The following is a 12,756-nucleotide window of genomic DNA, read 5'->3' on the forward strand; positions in this document are numbered from 1 at the left end:
CAACTTTTCTTAGATGATGCTGATGCTGATCATGATCACATGGAAGGAAATAATGTTCAGATTGAGGGTAAAACCAGTAGTAGCGAAGAAGATGATGTTGCTGCTAGGGGTGTATATCGGTTCGATTTAAACCGCATATCGAACCGAACCGAATGAATTTGGTTTTTCGGTTCGGTTTTTTTAATAATTCGGTTCGGCATCAGTTTCAATTTTAAATGTATTTCGGTATTCGGTTCGGTTCGGTTCAGTTTGACAGAAAATGTAAAAAAACCGAACCGCACCGAATTACACATATTTTATATTTTTATATATATACACACATATATTTGATTATACAAGTTTGCTTTTTTTTTATATTGTTGAGATAATAACTCAATATAGATATATTTTGGAAATATTTCAATTTTTGTTGTTGTTGAGGTAAATTTAATGAGAAAATATAGTGATTTTTATTTGTTATTTTTTAACTTAATCGGTTTGTTCGGTTTAAACCGAACCGAACCGCATATTTCAGTTCGGTTCGGTTCGGTTGATGAAAATGGAAAATGATGAGGTTTAGTGTTGGCCTAACACTTTAGTTTGCCTGTACTGTATACATGGGAAGGTTTTGATCGGCTTTAACTTAAACTAGATGGATACCCTCACTTCGTTTCGGGAAAAGAAAATGTTTTAAAATTCAATATTAACAATATTATTTGTTCAATGGCAATGTTCTAATTCTATCTCACTATATACCATCATAAGTAATTATACATAAAAACTTCTTTTATACATACATCTATAATTATTAATAAAAAAATACTATAAAGTTGACATCTAAGAAATTTTAAGTTACATATATACATTTATGTGCCAACATGAGAAGAAAAATATCTAAACTATCATCTAAAATTCTAAATTTTAAGAAAAATCCTATCCTTTGTTATTGTTCCAAATTAATTATATTACATCCTTGTATTGGTATAAAAAATATCAAATGATTTTGTTTTTCCCAATTTTTCACAAAACCATCAATATGAAGATCAACCAACTTTGTCTTTTTTATAAATAAATTGCGAAAAAGAAAATTGAACTCCATTTGATAGCTCGAAGTCTATGAAATTGAGAAAATCACATACTAATATACAACAAATATGTTTGAAACGGAAATATGTCATGTACATTTAGAAAAAAGGTGAACTAAAAACACACTTAATATCTAAATCAGGCAAGCTTAACGTTGAAGCTTGACTTAGGGTACCAACTTTCTTGCTAACCATTGTGTAAAACTGCATGTCATAAATAAAAGGCATTAAGGTATTAGAAAATAACTAAGTATATCATATCGTTTCATACATTGACACTTACATTACATGTTAGCATCGACATGAGAGAAGTCCCATAGCTGTGCATCTATAAATGGTAGGTGATGTACCGTATTGAGAAAATGAGCCTGAGGCATGGTTTAGAGGCCAAGTGAAGACAACGTAGAACTTGAATTCATTTGTTTAACATCAATAATCTAGTAAAACTATATAAATGGCTAAGTTTGGGTGTCTCCAAAACATGTTGAAATGAAGCAAAACTATTATTTAAAAAAGAAGTCCTAGATATTCATTTTGTGCTGGGGTCAAGCGTGATTTTCTTGTTGCTGTTCTTGGCCTTCCTTGAATTACCTATCTTTCTTAAATTTACGATAAGTGATTTTTATTAAAGAGATCACCACTCTTCCTTAATCTTTTGATTGAAAAAATCTCCTCTCTTTTGATCGATCAAGAATCCCCTTTATAAAGAGGTACAAGATTCCTAAGCATCCAAGGTATCCTTAGCCAAGAAGGATTCTACCACCATTAGGATTCTACCACCCTTAGGATTCTACCAAAAATAAAAGAATAAAAGCCTAATAAGTACTACCAGCAAATAGACGCAAACTGACCTAAATAATAAGCATAAAATAATAAACATTAAATAATAAAAGACTCCTAAATTTTAAAGACTCTTAAATAAATAAAAAACCCTAAATAATATAACCTAAAATAAGACAACCGTAACAAAAATCTGTAAAAATTATGTTAAAGAATTCCATGTAGCAGAAGGAAAAGAGCAAAAACAGAGATGCCTAAAGAGGCAGCATAGAGAAGCAATGTCCTGTTTAAGAACCCATTAATAGAAGACACCTTAAGAAATTTATTAGAATAAGGTACAAATTTAACCTTATAGTTACTGGAGAGAGCGGATTTAGCCCCTATATACAAAATAGAGTAACCTTAGGCCTAACTTTCAGTACAATTTCAAGCTTGATTTAACGAAAAATTAGTTTTTTTTTCATGTGCAATTTCATCACAATTACTATTTTTGGATTGAAAGGAACCAATTTCATGCCGAATCCAAATAAACCCTAGAAAGTTGGACAATGAAGAGGAAATTAGAGATAAATTAAACTGAAGAGTGAGATGGGAAAACACTTAAAGAAGAGAGGATGAGTGATGAAAGAGCAAGAAAATGAAATAATAATCTCCACATGTTTAGAGGTGGATGTATAAGATAGAGATCCATTGACGATGGAATCTAAAAAGAAACAATATGTTTCCAAGTAACATGTCCCTAATGGATTGCATTGAAATCGTCAAACAAAAGCAATCATTATTCTGCTAATTTCTTAGATACTCAGATTCTATCAATCTCTGGGAAAACTGAACAAAGTTTACCACACATTTACACCACTACAATATTTAAAATGATTACTTTAATCCTTTGCACCTATTAATAAGACATCAAAGAAATTGCATTTATTATAAATGGAGGGAAAAATGTTAAAAGCTGGAACAGTTTTAAAAAAAAACATGGGAAGAGACAAAGATGATTCCATTCCATCTAAAATTAGATCAAAAGGCAATGGAACTGAATAATAGTACAAAGCAATTTCTTAGAAAATGAAAGACTCTCTTAAACACATATAATAGTTAGTTAAAAATATTTAAAAATGACAAACAAAATGCAACAACAAATAAATGATGAACTGAAACTGAGTACCTATAGATCATGATGGTAACGCTTAAAGTGCAGCAATTCCCACATTATGGATCTTCGGTTTCTCTCGGTGCACAGATCGACATTGTTATCCAAACTGATAAGGAACCAGTCCAGTTCACAGATTTGAATTCCTAATGAAACCAATCCGATAATATAGTCCACGATCTTTGCTTTTCGATGGTCTGACAAAGCCCTGGTCTAGTATTGCATTTGAGGAGCAATATTTAAAGCGAAAAACATTTCCAGATCGAAAGGAACTCATTTCAGTCCAAATCCGAAGAAACCCTAAAACGTTGGACAATGAAGAGGAAATTAGAGATAAATTAACCTGAATAATGTGGTGGGAAAGCGGATAAAAGAAAGAGGATGAGTGATGAAAGAGAACAAAAAATAAATAAATAACAATCTCCACATGTTCGGAATGGAATGTATAACCACCAAAAATGTGTTTCCAAGTAACATGTCCCTGCAGAATTGCAAGTAAACCACCCAAATAAGATGCAACTCAAATAAAATACAAAACAAAACGTAATAAGAAAAGCATAAAATCATCGCCACAGATTGAATCAGAGACAGTTAAAAAACATAAGTATGCATAACGACAACCAAAATTAGGAAAATTAAAAAATGGAGATACATAGAGAATGAGTGAAAGACTATTATCTAAACACAATATAAAGTGAAAATACATCTTGAAAGAAAATTGAAGCCAATGACAGAAAGAGGGCAAAAGGAAAGGAAAAAAAATCAAATGCCAGAGTAGAATCCCCAGCCCAAACCTAATTCCAATAGAAAAGAAAATAATTTTAAAAAAATAACTATTAGAGAAAGAGAAACACCAAAAATAAATAACTAATCCTCACTGAACAAAGAGCATGATCTATTTTAGAAACAACAAAAGAGGATCAGAAACAACATTACCAAGAAGGAAAACCAATTCCCTATAAAGTCATCTCATAATAACTTGAGAACCCAAGTTATGATTTGTGGATCCGCAAACAAATATAGCTCTGGCTGGAACCCTAATTTTTGCCACCACCATGATATCAGAATTAGAAGGAAAAATAGTGAATAACCATAGCAACACCGCAAGCTATATCAAGGTTCCTAGAATAAAAGAAACCTGCGTTAGCCTGGCACCTGCAAGGAAGAGAAAACCATCAGAGGAGAAGAGCCATCTGAAAACCAAAGCAGATGTAGGTGAGAAATTGAAAAAAAGAAATTAGGAACGAACAAAATCAAACCTCATGAACAGACCGATCTGAAAGGGAAGCCATGAAAGAGAGAAGATGGCCACTCCGATAAATGGCGGAAACAAAAATCCACCACTATAATAAGAAAATTGCAATTATTCCGGCAACAACAGAAGTGATGAGAGGAAAATAAATTCCAAGAAATCTTCTCTAATTCATTTTCTTTTTTAAAGTTCCCTTCCAAATCCCTTAAAACTGGAAACTCTCTTCTTAGCCATTCTTTTCCTTCCCAAATTGAGGAATAAATTCAAATTAAGAAAAACGAAGCAGTGGAAATTGAAAAAAAGGAGAGAAGGGAGCTTTACCTTGTTAGAAAGAGAATGAGAGATCAGTTTAACGGTGCTCAAATGTTGTAGTTGGTTTTGATTAGAAGAATAAGAGTGTTTTCATTGTTGTTGATCTTGTTTTCGCTGCACATCTTCTTGCCATTCTTGGTATCTGTTCTGTGGAGTCTCGTTCTGCTCATTTGGTAGGAAATAGAGAGAGAAGAGAAGAAGAGAGAAGGAAAAAAGGCACGAATTTCTAGATAGGAAAGGTAGGTAGTACGACACCGTTTTGTTGCTAGGTGGCTGAGAATTTTTGGTGAACTGGAGGGGTAATACGGTCAATCGGGATATAAGGGTAACATTGGGAAAAAATTGGCACAAAATTGTCAATTTTACTGTTCCAATGTTTCACTTTTATAGTTATATATAATTCTAGCAATTCAGGAAAGTTGGCATTAATATTGATAATTTTGATTTATAAAAAATTAGTTGCTTGGTTTAATTGTTAATTATTTATTTACATGTGGCATAAAAGTGCAAATCGATTAAACATAAAGATTATAATAAAATTACATATTGAATGACATGCATGATTATATATATAATCATGCATGATTATATATATAATCAACATCTGAATCACCTTCCATTAATTATCATTGAATTAATTACATGGTTGTTGGAAAAAAACAAAAAAAAAACATTATGATGTTCATCAAGTATCAAGCAGATAATTACATGTATTAATTAACACTCTTAATCACAAGATTATTAAACAAGGATTATTAGGCTGTGCTGATCTGGTTGGATAGAGATGAGTTAGAGAGATAAAGAAATTTGAAGAGAGATAAAGAGGTTAGAGAGAACTCCGCCTGTGAGGGTCACTTGGTGGCCTTTACAGCCGGTCCCAAGCCCGGACAAAGGAGGAGGGTTGCGGTAGGTTTGTGGCGGCCAGCGTAAAACTTAGCCACATCTTATGACATGAACCATAATATAAATACCGTTGGGGCGTTCCCTACTCAGCGACGCGCTGCACTTCCTAGACCCGAGTGTAGTGATAAATGTGCAAGGGTTGCTAGGTCGTCGCCCCGAAGCGGCGCGCCACCCCAGGACTCGGGGGTGGTGTCAAATATGCAAGGGTTGCGGGTAAATAAGCTAGTCCACGGTAATGGTAGGGGTAGGGGTAAGGGTAGTAAGTTACGCTTTGGGACATGGAACATAGGTTCTTTGACAGGAAGATTAGCTGAAATTGTAGATGTTATGAAGAGGAGGAGAATAAATATATTATGCCTACAAGAAACCAAGTGGGTTGGAGCCAAGGCTAGAGAGATAGCTCCTTGGGGTTATAAGCTTTGGTACTCAGGAAAGGATAAGGGTAGAAATGGAGTAGGTATTCTTATTGATAGGGAGTATATTGATGAGGTAGTAGCGGTGTCTAGGAAGAGCGATAGAATTATGAGTGTTAAGCTAGTGATAGGGGATGAGGTTGTGAATGTCATTAGTGCATATGCGCCACAAATAGGATTAGATGTGTCTATAAGACAAGCTTTTTGGGATGACTTAGAGGAAGTGGTGCAACAGGTTCCTAGGGATGAAAAAATGGTACTAGGGGGTGATCTCAATGGACACGTGGGTTCTAGGCGAGATGGGTTTGAGAGTGTTCATGGAGGGTATGGTTTTGGAGATAAGAATGAAGCAGGAAATGATATTTTGGAATTCGCATCAGCCTATGACTTGAGTATCATGAACACATGGTTTATGAAGAGAACATCCCACTTAGTGACTTATCGGAGTGGCGGTAATGCGAGCCAAATTGACTTCTTCTTAGTAAGGAGTGCTTGGAGAAAGAGTTATATTGATTGTAAGGTGATCCCTGGTGAGAGTACGACAACCCAACATAGAGTAGTGGTGCTAGATTTTCGAAGTAGGAAATGTATAAGAAAACAAACACCTCAAGTAGAGACTAAGATTAAGTGGTGGAAATTGCAAGGGGAGAATCAACAAAAATTTGTGGATGAGATGACCAAAAAAGATATTTGGACTTGCAATATGGATTCAGATATAGATTCGATATGGAATAAGATGGAGCATAGTATAAGGGAAGTAGCGAAGGAAGTTCTAGGGGAATCTAAAGGTAGCATGCCACCGGGTAAGGACACATCTTGGTGGACAGAAGAAGTACGACAAGCAGTAAAGAGTAAGAGAGAATCCTATAAACTATTAGGGAAATGTAGGAGTGACGAGAACTACGAAAAATACAAAGAGGCTAAAAGGGAAGTAAAGAAGGTCATACGAGATGCTAGAGCAAAGGTGAATCGGGATCTGTATACAAGATTGGATACGAAAGAAGGGGAAAGAGACATATATAGAATTGCTCGGATGAGAGATAGGAAGACGCGAGATCTCGGAAAAGTTAAATGTGTGAAGGATGTGGACCAGAAAGTCCTAGTTGGAGATAAGGATATCAAGGAACGATGGAGGTCCTATTTTGATGACTTATTTAATGGAGATCGCCAACAAGATGTTGGAGATATAAGTATCCATCACGATATGATAAATCATGAATGCCTGCGGAGAATTCAAAAGGGTGAAGTCAAAATGGCATTAAGTAAGATGAAGTTGAAGAAAGCAGTAGGACCTGATGGCATCCCTATTGAGATTTGGAGATGTTTGGGAGAAAGAGGAATCGAATGGTTGACGACGTTCTTCAACAAAATTTGGAGAAACAATAAGATGCCATCAGAATGGAGGAAAAGTACTTTAATCCCTTTGTATAAGAACAAAGGCGATGTCCAAGATTGTGCCAACTATCGGGGAATCAAATTAATGAGTCACACTATGAAACTTTGGGAGCGAGTGATTGAACAAAGGCTAAGGAGGACGGTGAAGATCTCTGAAAACCAGTTTGGCTTTATGTCGGGAAGATCAACTATGGAAGCCATCCATCTAATGAGACAATTAATGGAGCACTATCGAAATAAGAAGAAAGACTTGCATATGGTTTTCATTGACTTGGAGAAAGCATATGATAAGGTACCAAGGGAAGTACTTTGGTGGGCCTTGATAAGGAAAGGCATTTCGCGGAAATATATTGACATCATAAAGGACATGTATGAGGGAGTATGCACGAGTGTACGTACTAGTGTTGGGAAAACTGAAGAGTTTCCTATTACGATTGGAGTGCATCAAGGTTCCGCACTAAGCCCATTTCTTTTTGCCATCGTTATGGATGAACTAACAAGTTCACTTCAAGATGGTATACCATGGTGCATGCTGTTTGCAGATGATATTGTGTTGGTTGATGAGACGAAAGAAGGAGTGGAGATGAAGTTGGAACTATGGAGGCAAACTCTAGAATCTAGAGGCTTTAAGTTGAGTCGAAGTAAGACAGAATATTTGGAGTGTAAGTTTAGCGGCCGTAGGAGTAGGGAGGCAGGGACAATCACCCTAGATGGGAGAGTTGTTCAGGCCTCGGATTGCTTCCGGTATTTAGGATCTATTATCCAAACGGATGGAGAAGTAGATGGAGATGTTGCCCATAGGATTAAAGCTGGTTGGTCGAAGTGGAAGAGTGCTACGGGTTTCCTTTGTGATCCCGGCATGCCTAATAGATTGAAGGGAAAATTCTACCGGACGGCAATTAGACCAGCATTGTTATATGGTACGGAGTGTTGGGCAGTGAAACACTGCCACATCCATAAGATGTCGGTGGCGGAGATGCGTATGTTGAGATGGATGTGTGGTCACACGAGAAAGGACCGGGTGCGTAATGAAATAATTAGGACAAAAGTAGGGGTTACATCTATTGAGAATAAAATGAGAGAAAACCGACTAAGGTGGTTTGGCCATGTGAGACGTAGAGCGCTTGATGCGCCGGTTAGGAGAACCGAAGAGTGGCAAAGGGATGTAGTGGTGAGGGGTAGGGGAAGACCTAAGCAAACTTGGAGGAGGGTGATCGAGAGTGATATGAGTTTATTGGGAATTGAGGAAAATATGGTAGTGGATAGGACGGAGTGGAGGGAGCGAATCTGTGTCGCTGACACGACTTGATTTTCACGGTTTTATATGATGGTTCATGTTAGCCGACCCCGAATCATTTCGGGACTAAGGCTTTGTTGTTGTTGTTATAAAGAGGTTAGAGAGAGAAAGAAATAGAGAGAAGAAGATGAAGTGATGGAGGGATAAGGGTAAAAGAGAGAAAAGTAAAAATTAAATTTTTTTTTTTTAATTTGTGGGCTCCACTTTAGTAATGATTTGAATGAAAATGATGAGGTGATGCGTTGACCGTTCGTTGACCGGTCATTTTTACCTGTTGTACATCAAAGTGGTAGGTCACCTATAAGATCATACATATTAGTGAGACAAAATGAAGGTTGTACACCAAATGTGAAATGAGGCAAATGTTGTACATCATTGATGAAATTTACCCTAGAAATAATTAATAAAAGTTATTTTTAGATTTTATCTATTAATTTAAACTTTTCACATATAGTATGAGAGCTTTTTAGTGGTTCAAATTTTGGCAACTACATTTAGTGATAGAATTACTAAATATGATTGGCATGTGTTGTACACGCTTCAAACCAAATAAATATATATTATATATTTAAACTTAATAATAATGAATATATCATGCATTATTGAGGTGGAAACAAAAAAAATAAGTATAATTTTATAATTTAAGGATATATCATACATTCAAACTTAATAATAATAATGATGATATAATGTATATATTGAAGTGGATATATGATGTGTTCAAACTTAACAATAACATATTTAAAATATGCGTTTTTTTAAATATGAATTTAATTTGTTTTATTTTTCTAAAGTTCCCGACTTAAATGATATAGTTTTGTGTTAAAGCCATTAAAATAATTATGTAGATGATATTTTTCTTCATTGAAAAAGAGCTTATATGACCAGGGAAGCTCCCAACCATGACAATCCAGGGTTAGAGTCCGTCGAAACCACTCCTCTATAGGATTTTTCAGCGAGTAGGAGGATCGGTTGATCCTTCATGAATCTCCTTGGCTCCACTCCTATTTAAACCCTTAAACTTGGCATGTTTTACCTTTTGGAATCCCAAACTTTCACATAAACCAATCAAACACATGTTCTTGGCTAATTCTTACCTCTTATAAACTCGACTACATTATATCTTTTTATAACGTTAGAATGTGATTTACACACCATGCTGATATATTTTATAACGAATAATAAATGGACATGTGGCATTTAAAGTAACACGTAATAAAACAAAAAAAAATTATTATTATTATCAAACTCATTTCGAGGAAAATTTTGAGCTCTCTTTACCGTATGAAGTTTAGGGTTTCATTTGGACCTTGTTGGTGGTTGGAATGGAGTTTGTGGAATATCTTTCCTTTGTGTGGTGGTGATAAAAGTGGGTAAGGATTTGTTACTTGGCCTTTTAAATTCTCCCTTTGATTCTTCTCTAGGTTGATTAAAGGTTGCCTTGAAACTTATCTAAGGGTTTTGAAGTCTATTTTTGTTATTCTCGCCCCAAATCTTCAATTTCCTTCTCCATAACTTCCATTTGTACTTATGGGATTCTAGATTGAATCATAACCAAAGAAGTTTCGGGTTAGAAAACGATTGGCTCTTATATCAAATAATATAGATGAGCTAAGAGAATGAAATGGTGATGATTTTAACACTAAACCATCAAAGGTCAAGTTGCTTGAAGAGATCGGTTACAAAACCTACCTTATTTCAAAGAAAACACATCTAGAATTTGATCGATAAAAGATGTGTATTACAAAGAAAAAATCAATTTATACTCCCTAAACCATAGAAGTACAAAGGCATATAAAAGTCCACAGTTAAAAGACATAAAAGTAAGAATAATTAAGTAAAATTACAACAATTAAAATGAGGGAGGATCAAACAAGATATTTTCCATGAAGAACTAAGGGACGTGGAAATTTTTTCATGGGTGTGGGATTTCCATCTAGGTCATGCCTCAATTTGCATGACCTTTGCGAGCACATGGTGCAATGCACGTTGTATAAAAGTAGCCAATAGAGATATTTCATCTTATTTGCAATAATCACATATATATATATTAGATATCATCAATATATCAAGGATATATGGGCACACACATGCAACACAATTATAGGATAATCCATCATATTTGAATACAATCATAGACAACACAAAAAGGACACGAGAGTGAATAATACCCGGATGATCTCATTAATATATAATTGATAAGAATACATCTATAAGATCTCATCCTGTAGTAGTAGGGGGCAACTACTAGAGATGGTGGAACACAATGTAACCTAATGACAAGTCCTAAGGTGACATGTTACTCCTCCTATAGTGTTCTTTATACCAAATCGAGGCCTGGAGGCAACGACTGTTACAATGTCTCATACAACACTGTAGTCACTCTCCCCTCATTACATAATATGATTACAAAATTTGTCTTACACACACCACACGGGTCATTGCTGGTCTTTAGCACGCTTGGTGTTGATGAGCATCACCAATCCCATTTTCTTCACCGCCTTTTTATTTCGCTACTTCGTTTTGACCATTCTTTAGTTTCGAAAGTATTTTGGAAACATCTTAAACACCTTTTCATGAATTAATGTTTTCATCGGAAAAAAATTAAACATGAATTTTTTTTTAAGAGAGTGAAGTACCATTTAGAGAAGTTTTTTTTTTTTTTTTTGACAACTCCATTTAGAGAAGTTAATTACACATAATCCGGAGCAGGATTAGAAATTTCATTAGGAAGTTGTAGGATTAGCTATTCAGCAGTTACATCATGTTCGGGAATGATTTGAGCATTTTTTAGAAATTATAGAGAATAGGTGAGTATCATTTAGAATTCTTGAGAAACTGGCCGTTCATGTCTAAATACAAAAAGCAAGCAAGAATAAATCCTTGCCAAAGATATCAAACATCCAAACTCAAGTACAAATTCTACCATAAATTTAACTTTTGACTTTTTTTTTTTTTTTTTTTTGTCAACCTACATGTAGTTTCTACAATTGTCAATTTCAATTCACTGTTGTTAGAGATATTTTACAATTTTAATTCCAAATCTATAAGTTGAATTTCATTTATTCAACTTTTCAAGTACTTACTTCACTCTACCATCATTTTTTGGCATCTTTTTTGTTTTATTTTTATTTTATTTTTTTTAACAATAATTTAAGGATAACAGGGATCTTCCGATGCTGGCTAGTCGGCGCACCCGGAATATGCATGGAAATGGATCTGAACATGATTTATGTTTTTGGAGACCTGCAAGCAATGGCATCTTCACGGTAAAGTTATTCTATCACTGGCTACGTGCTCCTCCGGCTTTGCCTTTGGTTTTTCAGTCAATTTGGAAACCTTTTATTCAGCCGTCACACTCCATGGTCTCTTGGTGTGCATACTGGGGCTCTTTACCAACTCATGTCGCGCTCCGTGCTAGAGGTCTGCCTCTAATATCTCGTTGTCCGATCTGTTTAATGGCTTATGAGACGAGTGACCATTTGCTTGTTCATTGCCTCTTTGCTTCCCAAATCTGGTTCAGCATATCGACTTTATTTGGTAGAAGACTTGTACTTGATTCTTCTCTACAGACCCTCTTCCAACACGCCTTCTCACACAAGTTCAGCTCGCAAATCCTTTCCCTCTGGCAGGTCATGCTTGTCAATGTTGTTTGGTTGATCTGGTCTGTAAGAAATGCTGCTATTTTTGAGAGCAAGCCTCCAAACATTCATGAGGCATTACACTTTCTTTGGTCTGCTATTCGTAGCTCTGATAGAATCAGCAAAGGATCAGTATGGAATTCTGTTGTGGAGTTATCAATTCTCCATAATCTCGGGTTAAACGCTCATCGTCACAGGGTCCCTCGAATCATGAAAGTTAGATGGAAGCCCCACCGTCTGATTAGATTAAAGCTAACACTCATGCATCCGTGATCTCGGGTAGAGCTGGTTATGGTGTGGTTTTTCGAAATAGTCAGGGGCGTCCTCTTGGGTTATTTGCATTTCCCCTTGATTGTGCTTTGGTATACATGGCGGAATTGCAAGCTGCTATTTTTGCAGTTTCGATTGCGATGTCACGTGGTTGGACTCGTCTCTGGATAGAAAGTGACTCGACTTACGTTATTAAAATTTTCCGTACCCGAGCATAGATCATTCCCTGGACAATGCGAGCGGATTGGTTAAATTGTTTAGATTCAATGACGCATA

At 35.6% G+C, this 12,756-nt stretch overlaps 1 long non-coding RNA gene across 3 annotated transcripts; it reads right to left on the bottom strand.

The window, feature by feature from the left end:
- Positions 1 to 1,094: 1,094 nt before the first annotated feature.
- On the bottom strand, positions 1,095 to 4,793 carry LOC136218962 (uncharacterized). Of its 3 annotated transcripts, XR_010683991.1 has the most exons (7): positions 4,571 to 4,787; positions 4,257 to 4,340; positions 4,136 to 4,152; positions 3,934 to 4,034; positions 3,013 to 3,478; positions 1,348 to 1,432; positions 1,095 to 1,268 (listed from the first exon to the last, which is right to left on the bottom strand). It is a non-coding gene; the product is annotated as an uncharacterized lncRNA (long non-coding RNA). The 3 variants fall into 3 exon arrangements; XR_010683990.1 differs by having other exon boundaries at positions 1,348 to 1,854; positions 3,934 to 4,152; positions 4,571 to 4,793; XR_010683989.1 differs by having other exon boundaries at positions 3,934 to 4,152; positions 4,571 to 4,786.
- Between the last annotated feature and the right edge of the window lie 7,963 nt (positions 4,794 to 12,756).

The sequence above is a fragment of the Euphorbia lathyris genome, chromosome 2, assembly GCF_963576675.1.
Source record: "Euphorbia lathyris chromosome 2, ddEupLath1.1, whole genome shotgun sequence".
NCBI classification, from domain to species: domain Eukaryota; kingdom Viridiplantae; phylum Streptophyta; class Magnoliopsida; order Malpighiales; family Euphorbiaceae; genus Euphorbia; species Euphorbia lathyris.